At 41.4% G+C, this 10,357-nt stretch overlaps 1 non-coding gene across 1 annotated transcript; it reads left to right on the forward strand.

Moving 5' to 3' along the window:
• Positions 1-890: 890 nt before the first annotated feature.
• Positions 891-974, forward strand: Trnap-ugg. Its single transcript has one exon. It is a non-coding gene; the product is annotated as a tRNA-Pro (tRNA).
• Positions 975-10,357: the final 9,383 nt, after the last annotated feature.

Below are 10,357 nucleotides of genomic sequence, written 5' to 3' on the forward strand. Positions count from 1 at the left end.
AAGATCTTCAACCACTCCATTTTCGACGATCTTCATAAACATTTCTAAATATAATTTTTCTGGTTACAATTCACTTAGTGTCACCATTTTAATCTTAAACAACAATATATTGTTATGTAATTACTTTGTATTCTACTTAAATAAGACGTACTACTAAGACGTGTATACAGATTCCTCTCCGAGACCAGTTACATATGATTCACGAAAGACAACGCTAAAACATAGTAGTTGGAAGAACATCATACGGGGATTCTCGTGGCAATGCTGCCGGTCGGTGCGGCCGAGTGGTTCTAGGCGCTACAGTCTGGAACCGCGCGACCGCTACGGTCGTAGGTTCGAATCCTGCCTGGGGCATGGATGTGTGTGATGTCCTTAGGTTAGTTAGGTTTAAGTAGTTCTAAGTTCTAGGGGACTGATGACCTCAGAAGTTAAGTCCCATAGTGCTCAGAGTCATTGGAACCGTGGCAATGCTGTATCGTATCTCTCTCTGGACCACTGACCACATCCAACTCCAACTATAGTCTCTCTTGAGCAATAAAAAATATGCAAAGCAATAGATGTATAGTGGTGATGCTAAGTATGAAAGTCAAAAAACGAAACTTTTTACACAGTGACTGAAGGCTTTATGCTTACCTTACTTTCCAGTTTCAGTTGTATCACTTTCTTTATTAGTTTTGTATCTTCTCATTATTCTCTATAGCTTGCCGGTAACAACGCATCTATAATATTCCTTATTAGAGAACGTCACGAAACAGATACGTAAGGCTAAAACGTAAAGGCGAACTTTCTCCCGTATGAGTATAAGTAGTGTGCTATCTTACGCAAACAGCCCAAGTCGTCAGCAGTGTAAAAATACGTCAGAAAAAAACTTAGATTTTTTATGAGCGCCGGCCTGGGTGGCCGAGCGGTTCTAGGCGCTACGGTCTGGAACCGCGCGACCGCTACGGTCGCAGGTTCGAATCCTGCCTTGGGCATGGATGTGTGTGAAGTCCTTAGGTTAGTTAGGTTTAAGTAGTTATAAGTTCTAGGGGACTGATGACCTGAGATGTTACATCCCATAGTGCTCAGAGCCATTTGAACCATTTTATGAGCTTAAAAGACTCGATGTCAACACAAACATCTTACATTAAAGAGAACTGATTTCAGGGAGGATAAAGATTATCATTAGTTTCTAATTGATGATTTATTTAATTTGATCGTACATGGGACTGCCCAAAGGTAATGGCCCACTTAATAAAACAAGGAGAATGATATTAAACTAATTATCTATCTAGAATCATCGAAGAAGAGCTTGGAAGCGGAGGTTGGGTAAAGAGGCTATGAAGCTGTGGAATCTCTAGAATTCCGCACGATATGATGTTCGTCATCCACATACGGGATGGCATGTAGAGTCTTCGCGTCTATTCATTCTAAATTCTCAATCTGGTAACTACGTACCCATTTAAGGCTGACTGTTGAAAAGTAGCTTAAGGCTGGTTTAACAGCGTGGACATGAGGTGGAACGGCATAATTTATCACTAATTTTGATACAATCCAAGTAAATTTTTCCTATTTTATTTTCTGGTTGTTTCGGCTGTGCCGTCTTCACCAGAATGTTATTACGGTGGCAGCGCAGATGGCATTGAAACTGCAGTGCCCTATGCTGGGCAAAAGAAACCACTACAACTACACTCCCTTCAGTTCTCTTGATCATGGATAGCGAACGGATGAAGCTGGAAATCGGTCCTGTTTTGTGGTTTTTTCTTTTCCATCTTCAAAAAGGCAGGTTAGGTTTACTTTATAACAACGCTGTTCTGAGTATTTATTTCAATGACTTAGCATTTGAATAATTGGTGACGTAATAATAATATGAAAAAGTTAAGATGATCAGAAAACTAGCAAGTATTGTTAACTAAAGTGTGAAATAGATACGTTTTCGTACGATACATTGACATAAGATCACAGAAGTTTGCAGATATCCTCGTATTTAATAAGTACAATGTCAAATATGTGTACGTGAAACTTTGTTTAGCAGCAAATATGGATTAAAAATCAGGATTTGTAAAATGAATTTATATTTCTTTCATTCAGTACTTTCTGAACCGTAAAAATAATAAAGTTTGAGATTTTTCTGCAACCATTGTTCTTAGGAATCAGACATTTCGAATGGTTCCTCGGAGGATGCACGGAAGTACCTTTTAGTTGTTTGTGGAGTTGCAGTAAATCACCGTGAAAAGACTGTTATGCCACTTCGTTGAAATTAGTCTGCCAGTATTAAGCAAATGACAATAATGACCTTCCTAGGTCTTTTCCGATACAGTCTTTACAGAAACATCACGTCTGAACGTTCTTAGCCCTAGGAAGTCGTTCTTTGAGCTCTCATTCCTCTGGATATACGGAGTTGTAGTGCTGGCTCACAGGTGTGCATTGAGATCTTAGGTATATATTTACAAACTCTACAAGTTAAACTCTACACATCACTTCAACCCCGCATCCTTCATATTTCACTCAGTGTTTGAGAATGAATCACCTATAATCATTATCATATTCTTATGATGTTTATAAGAGACGTACGACGAAGACAGATAATGATTTTATAGCATGTCTCGATTATCAGTCCTTAAAATTAGTCCAACGGTTTCTACGAAAGAAAAGATTTTATTTCCCAAAATAACTGTTTATGATTCTTCATGAGAGTCTTGTACTGATTCAGCAGCATATTTTCAAGCAGAACACCTCTGGACTCCTTCCGCCTCTTTCTTTAATTCTACCAGGTGGATATAAAAAAATTCAGGAGTTCTAAAGAGCAATTTAGTTTTCAAGAGTAAACTCCTTTTCCTAATAAAATCGAATTTGTTAGTTTAGGCTCCCAAAAATTAATTTTATTGACTCATCCCATTTCAGAACGCTTTCATGATATCATGCCTACATATTCAATCAATTTACTGCTACAGTTGCATGTGTGCCCTGCAATGAACGCAACTTTTTTTGGCGTAACACCTCACGTTCCACTACGTTTCCCTCTTTTCTGTTACATCTGAGCTCCATTCGTTACGAGTATAGCTGATTTGCTCTCCTAATCATGCAGCATATATGACTTTTGCGACATATTTCCACATAATGCGTAAAGTAATATTGTGCAGTTAACCGTAATGAAAACTCTAGACTGTTAGGACTAACTATGAATACTTGTGTGCGTTACATACACAACTTTCGTCCATTTGAGCCTATTAGTGCTTCATATGGTGTGAAGGTCGTTCGCGGCCAGATGAGTTAGGTGACCACAAATGCTGTGCATACTTCATCAGTTCCTCAGTGTGTTTGCACACCCACTGCTAGGTTACAGTCAAGTGATTGTAAGTTGGACATATGTAAATCTGGCCCATGTAAAAACAATTAATTATTAAATAAATGACTTAAATGAAACAAGAATCACAATCAATTTAGTGTAGTTCGTTAAAGACCACATTTGAGAAGCAATGATAACATTACTCGGGTAACAGCTGGGCACATCTGATGAAAAGGTCCAGAGTAAGATCATAATAATCACGTAAATTAAACAATTTCAATCGCAAAGTGTACCCTTACTGTCGTGACTGTAGTACAAGGCAGATATAAATTTAAAGAAGGAAACGTGTTGAACCTATGTACAGTGTTGAAAACAAGTTTCTCATTGAGTCAAAATGGCAGTCTCCAGGGTAAAACATGAAGTTATGAAATTATATAAAATTAATTTAATGTCCGAAGGTGTAATCTCACTGTTGCAGGTCGACCTCGTCATAGTAAATTGTAGGTGAAGGATGAAGCGACTATAGAAACAGTCGCTGATGCCACCTTTGTATCTTACCAACGGCTAAGTGTAAATCACCCTGAAATATAAGTCCGTCTATACATCTGCTCTAGCAGTGGACCCTAACGGTCAAAACTCTACAAAGAAGACCCTAGAAGGAGCCTGGAGAAGAAGAAATTTTGTACCGAGTATCCTCTAAAAGGAAAATTCGCATTTCCGAGTTTTTGCTATTTACTCTATTCGGATTGCTGGGCTACAGATCTTCCGAGTGCCCACCAGGAAAAGTGTTCCTTAGAACATGCTATATGCTATTCCCCTTCCCTGGGTCATTCTTTAGGAGGTTAACCAGCAACATGTGTTCTACCACTTAGCACTGAAAAAAGGCATCTCATTTTCTTTTCTCTGTGGCCGTTGAGTTGGGCCTTCACTGGCACAGTCCAGTTTCTCTGTCTAACTTCTAGTATATCCATATTACCAAATCCTGGCAGGTAGTTACGTGGCATAAACCTTTTGTTTTTGTGAGTTCAACGATCAACTATGTCTCGCACCTAAGCATCCCAAAACTGCGTGCGTCTACTTAGTTTTCGAGATTGCAGGGGAAACACAAATTTCTATGTTTTTCGCGCAGTAGTACCGTTTTAGATTTTGCTGAAAATGAAATTCACTCTTATTCCACTTCTAGGTTGTAAAAATAGTTGCAGCTTTGGGACTTGTGCCACAGGATATCTTGTATGTGTTTCACCGAGGTACTTCGGGTGCCCAGCGGCGGCACTACGAAAGACCGTCCGGTGGCCTGTGAACCATTAAAATGCGTACCTCCTCGCACTCCCTTCTGAGAACTGATCCAAGGATGACGGCCTACATGACTCCAAAGCGCTGTCGCCTCGTCCCAATCTGCTTTCAAAGTCCTGTCATTTATGTAAGACACTTCAATTCGAATAAAAGAGTAAATGAAGAGTAAATGACATTAGTTAACTAGTGGCAGTCACTAGTACTGTTATGTATCACATTGATCACTGTCGATTACTTATTCGAATCAAATGTGTCTATGAAGCATGTTACGAGATTGTTTCCAAAGAAAAGGGTCACATAACACCAATCCTCGATCAGGTCATCTCATTACAATCGAACTCAAAGTCTTACTTATCTAGTTTGTTAGCTGTGCTCATTCATAAAAGAAAAGCCCTGCAATCCCCTTCTCTGTTGCTGCTATGCATCTCTGAAACAACTTTTTCGGTCCTCTGGCGAACAATTAAATGCTCTGTTGCATTTAAGAAGAGGAGGAAGCAGTTGCTTTTTTCAGTCTCGTAGCATTTTCCCAAAAATTTAATGTCTGTCCAAACTCCACCTGTGAGATAAGCAGATGCTACCTCCTTCCTGTTACGCTTCCTTCTATCTTCATTTATCAATCTGTCTCGTCATTTTCTTTCGCCTTTTCTTCATTAACTATATTTTATCACTTCCTCTTTCCCTCCCTATTCCAACCCTACTGTCACTTCCATTGCTGCTGGCGCTAACTGCTTAAATCTACTTACCTGTATGTGATCGTTGTTCTGCCTTTCATGAACGAGCGTAAACTTTGTTTCTTTTCTCCATCAAATTTCTAAATGTTGGAGCCTATATTAACTACGGCTTACAATAGTCTTATCTTAAAGAATATTTGTCTTTTCCCTGCAGATTAGCTCTCATACATGTTTGACATATTTTGCACACATCTTCTAAACCCCTGCCTTGGCCCATCTCATTCTCTTCTGTGTGGCCATCTCCTCCTCCCTTCTGTCTATCCATCTCCTCCTCACCCCTCTCTCTACCCATCTCTACCTGACCCCCTCTCTGTTTCGTCCTCCCCTATTCTCTGCCCATCTCTTGCTTCCCCTCGCTATTCATCTCCTCCTGTCACTTTCTGTCCATCAGTGCCTCATCCCTCCCTGCCCCTCCATTCGCTGTTTCCATATAATCTCCCCTTCTCTACCTCGTCCTCATCCTCTTTCTTTCTCAATGGCTTTCTTCCCTTCTTATCTCCATCTATTTCCTCCTCCTGCTCCCATACGATTATTAATCTTCTCCTGACCCCATCTCCATCACCTCCTTACCCTCTCCCTTTCCATCTATTCCTCCTCTGTATCTGTCCTTCCCCTCCTTCCCCCATCTCTGTGTTTATCCCCTACTGCCATCCATCTCAACCTATACCACCTGCCCCCTTCTCTCTGTTGATCTCCCCCTCTATCCATCTCAACATTCAACCAGCTGTGTTCATCCGCAAGTCTTCTTGTTAAAAAAATCTTTATCACCTGAGATATGTCTTCAAGTGCCATTAAACTGGTTGTGATTTTTAATAAAACGTATTCTACAGCAAGATGGAGCATTTCTTTCAACATATGGAAATATGGCTGCACTTTCTGTAGTTTAAAATAAGACGCCAATGCTAAACTGGTAGATAAAGCAGGAAGATACTGCTCCCACAACATACTTGTCATGCTGGGCAGCCTGCACGTCTTTCTCCACTGACATGTAGGAGGTCCTGAGAAGCAGGCCAGTAACGTAGTCTGATACTATTCCCAAGCAACATGCCTGTCATGAAAGGCAGTCTATATGCCAGGGGATGGGTAAACACGTTTTTGCCCATGTCTCTGCTCGTATTGGAATGAGGAGGCCATAAACCCACGGTGCTGATACTCATGAGGTCTAATGTTTCTGATCCAAATTTGAATGAAATCGATCTGGGGATTTTGGAGAAGAGCCTGAACATACATACACATGTACCACCAACTATACATATTATGTATGCGATGCTTAATCTCTGTGAGCTGCTCATATTGACAGACAAGTCGTTTGAATGTTGTGAGAACAGTAATAGTTCATGTTCACTACCAAAGGTAGCTTATAAAGTCAAATTTGCTTGTAATAAGCATTCGCTGTTGGAAAATGTTGGGCAGTTGGAGCAACAAATCAGGACAATATACAGGCAGCGAGAAATATTTTGTCGGAAGATACTGCCCCAAGCAGAAAATCCTTGCAGTAGTATGAGGTTCAAGTAGATGAAGGTCCAAGGAACTCGAGCCTGTGACTTATGTTGCCCCAAGGAAGAACCACATTTATTTGCTCTATATAGGTGCTAGTTGCAGACGTCTAACAAAGGGCTGATATGACCAGACATGAAGCTCGAAATTATTGGAGAAACTAAACGTAATTCTAGATAAAGATGGAATGATTTTAGAGAGGTACATACTTGGCAAATACGTGTTTTTGTGTTTGTATGTGATGTGACAGAATTATAGAAGTCCATCCACAGTAGTCTAGGGGTAGCGATTTCGACTAGTAACGAAAACATCCTGAGGCCTGGGTTCGAAAGCAGAATGATCTCTCCAGTGGCAAAAGATTCCATGTAAGTCCTGCATTCGGATCTCAGGGAGGGGACTGCCATGGGTGAGGTGAAGACGTCAAAAAGCTTGAATAACCAACTAGACGGTAACATACTACGAGTCAGAGCTTGAATTTCATAAGCCTGCATATGTTTGGAAACGCAGAAAATCTGAAGTAAAGATTAGGTTTAGATATAATGGGGGCCAGTGAAGTTAAATGGAGAGAAGATAAGGATTTCGTGTCAGACGAGTATAGAATTATAACAACAACATCATTAAATAATATTAATAGATGTAGGAGTCGTCTTAAATAAGGAGAGCAGAGAGTGAGTTGTTGGAACAGTTCAGTGAGAGGATTATTCTCATCAGAGTCTACAGAAAATATGCCCCGACAACAGTAGCTCAGGTATATACGCCTGTGTCGCAAGCAGAGGATGAAGATAGATAGAGAAAAAGAATACGATGGCAATGAAAAGGTATTGCAGAATGTAAAATGAATTGAAAAACTAATTCTCATGGGGAAATGCAACGCTGAAGCGGGTGAGAAAACAGAATAAATAATTAGGGAAGAGAGTTGGATTTGTGGGAAAGCAGAAAAAGCGATTGTGTTCTGAATCAGTATCATCTAGTAACAGAGAATACACTGTCCGAAAATCACTGTGGTATATTTTGAAAAAGCCTGACACACGTGAAATTCGTGTGCAGACTACATCATGGTCAGACAGAGCTTCCGAAATGGGATACTTGATTTTAAGGCGTACACAGGAGCAGATACACATTTAGATCACAGTTCAGGAATAATCAAGAGAAAGGTGAAGATGAAATAACTGTCTAGAAGAATCAATATGAGATACTAAGAAATGATGAGAGTTGAATTTGACGTTCTCTAAGGGTATGTATAGGGCGGTAATGAATACCACAGTATGCAGTTCAGTTGCAGAGAAACAGACGTCTCTGAAGAGAGCAAACACATGACTGAAGCCAGAAGAAAAAGTATTTGAATGCCTGATGTCTGCTCCTTCGAAAGAACAGACATCATGCAGATCCCACAGCTGTGAAACACTATATATAAATTAAAGGTGGATTACTGCTACCAGCTGCAGCGGGAAATTATGCGGAATCAGCGGCGAGCGAGTCAAAATGTGTACCAGACCGGGATTCCAACTTGGCAGGTGCGGTAACCATCGCGCCATACGGGACCCAGCGTTATCGCAGCTGTACGATCTCAGCACCCTCAAGGCCGATCCACTTTGCCATCGAGTTCCACCTATCCGCGGTCCCTGTCTATTATACTCCTGTTCGCTACTTAGATTCCCATGGGAGGCAGGACGTATTTGTTCATTCGCACTGAAGAAAGTGTATCCATTGCCCATCCAGGCTTATCAATTATTATTTGAATGTCTGGTGTCTGTTCCTTCGGAAGAACAGCTGTGAAACATTATATCTCCAAGTAGCGAACTGTATCTCTAAGTTTCGAGTAACACTGTATCCCGCATGGCGCAGTGGTTACCACACCAACCTACTAAGCAAGAGAGCCCGGGTTCGAATCCCAGTCCGCTACACATTTTCTCTCGTCGCCGCTGATTTCGCTTTACGTCTCGCTGCAGCTGGTAGCGATCAGCAGTCAGCACTGGTCAGAAAACCGTTGCCCTCCTCAGGCACTAATGCACATTTAGCAACTGTTATTCATGCTGGCTACAAAACTGTTGACAAATCCTTAGCCGCGCGGGATTAGCCGAGCGGTCTGAGGCGCTGCAGTCATGGACTGTGCGGCTGGTCCAGGCGGAGGTTCGAGTCCTCCCTCGGGCATGGGTGTGTGTGTTTGTCCTTAGGATGATTTAGGTTAAGTAGTGTGTAAGCTTAGGGACTGATGACCTTAGCAGTTAAGCCCAGTAAGATTTCACACACAGTTGAACATTTTGAGCAAATCCTTAGGGGAAATGGTCCCACTCTTCTCTCAAGTCGCTTTTCTGTTTTTGTAGTGATCGGAGAGGAGCGTTAGTTGAAAAAAAAAAAGTCTGCAGAGAGCAGGGCCGGCCACAGCGTGTGAGACTTCACCTGTGCAGCGTGTGCCCGCCGCGTCCGGGCCATCACCCGGCCTGTCTCGGCTTCGGTCGGTCCTTCTCGCAAGTACCCGGGACAAGCGACAATTAATTGAATATTCCGCTTTTGAATTTTTCGGTCGGCACAGCTGTCTTCAGTTCGGCAGAGTCCTGGTGTCGTCATCGCTGTTCACCCTTCGCTATTTGTTCGTGGTTCGGAGAGCGTTTACAAGTCCAGCGGCTGTTTGCACAAAAACAGGCGGGACAGCCATCTATCGTTACGAGCCTGCAAAAATGTATGGGAATGGGAGAAGAGAGGTGTGAGAGTTATTTGTATGTATTATGCAGTCGCATCAGCGACGCCTACTGTAAAAGTTCTACGTAATGACATTACAATACAATGCAGAAGGAATTTAAAGATTTAGTTGGCAACGAAAGGGCGAAAAATTACAATCACGTAGACACGGGATTCATTGTTTTGCACATCGAGAAGCACTTTGTGCCAAATTTGGAAGCTTTTGCTGTCTCTCTTTGCTTTGTTATTGCTCGCGTAACAACTAATACATGAGATAAAATATGTTCCTACGAAAAGAGCCCTAAAATACTTTTTAGGGATGCTGTGCTCCGCCGGCCGCGGTGGTCTTGCGGTTCTAGGCGCTCCGTCCGGAACCGCGCGACTGCTACGGTCGCAGTTTCGAATCCTGCCTCGGGCATGGATGTGTGTGATGTCCTTAGGTTAGCTAGGTTTACGTAGTTCTAAGTTCTTGGGGACTGATGACCACAGATGTTAAGTCCCATAGTGCTCAAAGCCATTTGAACCATTTTTTGCTGTGCTTCAACTTTCTTTGGATCATTAATTATCAACGAAACAAAATATATTATCTTCTTATTATTCTGGATCTGGCTTTCTATTAAAGGAATATTGTTTCGTTAGTGTAACTAGCTATAAAGTTCAATATATCTTCCTTACTTTACAGTTATTGAAAAGGTTACTGAAAATTATTTCGTTATCAATACTGAGTTACAGTACGCAATGTTTGTTCAACATCAAAATTTTGCAGTGGATTTTTGTTAACAGTAAAACACCAGTAAGTACCACGACTAACACGAGAACATGAGACTATTATCAAAGAAAAAGATGTTTTGCTATAATGTTTGCCAAGCCAGAACTACGCACAGCAAGA

Source organism: Schistocerca piceifrons, chromosome 8, assembly GCF_021461385.2.
Source record: "Schistocerca piceifrons isolate TAMUIC-IGC-003096 chromosome 8, iqSchPice1.1, whole genome shotgun sequence".
Classification (NCBI taxonomy): Eukaryota; Metazoa; Arthropoda; class Insecta; order Orthoptera; family Acrididae; genus Schistocerca; species Schistocerca piceifrons.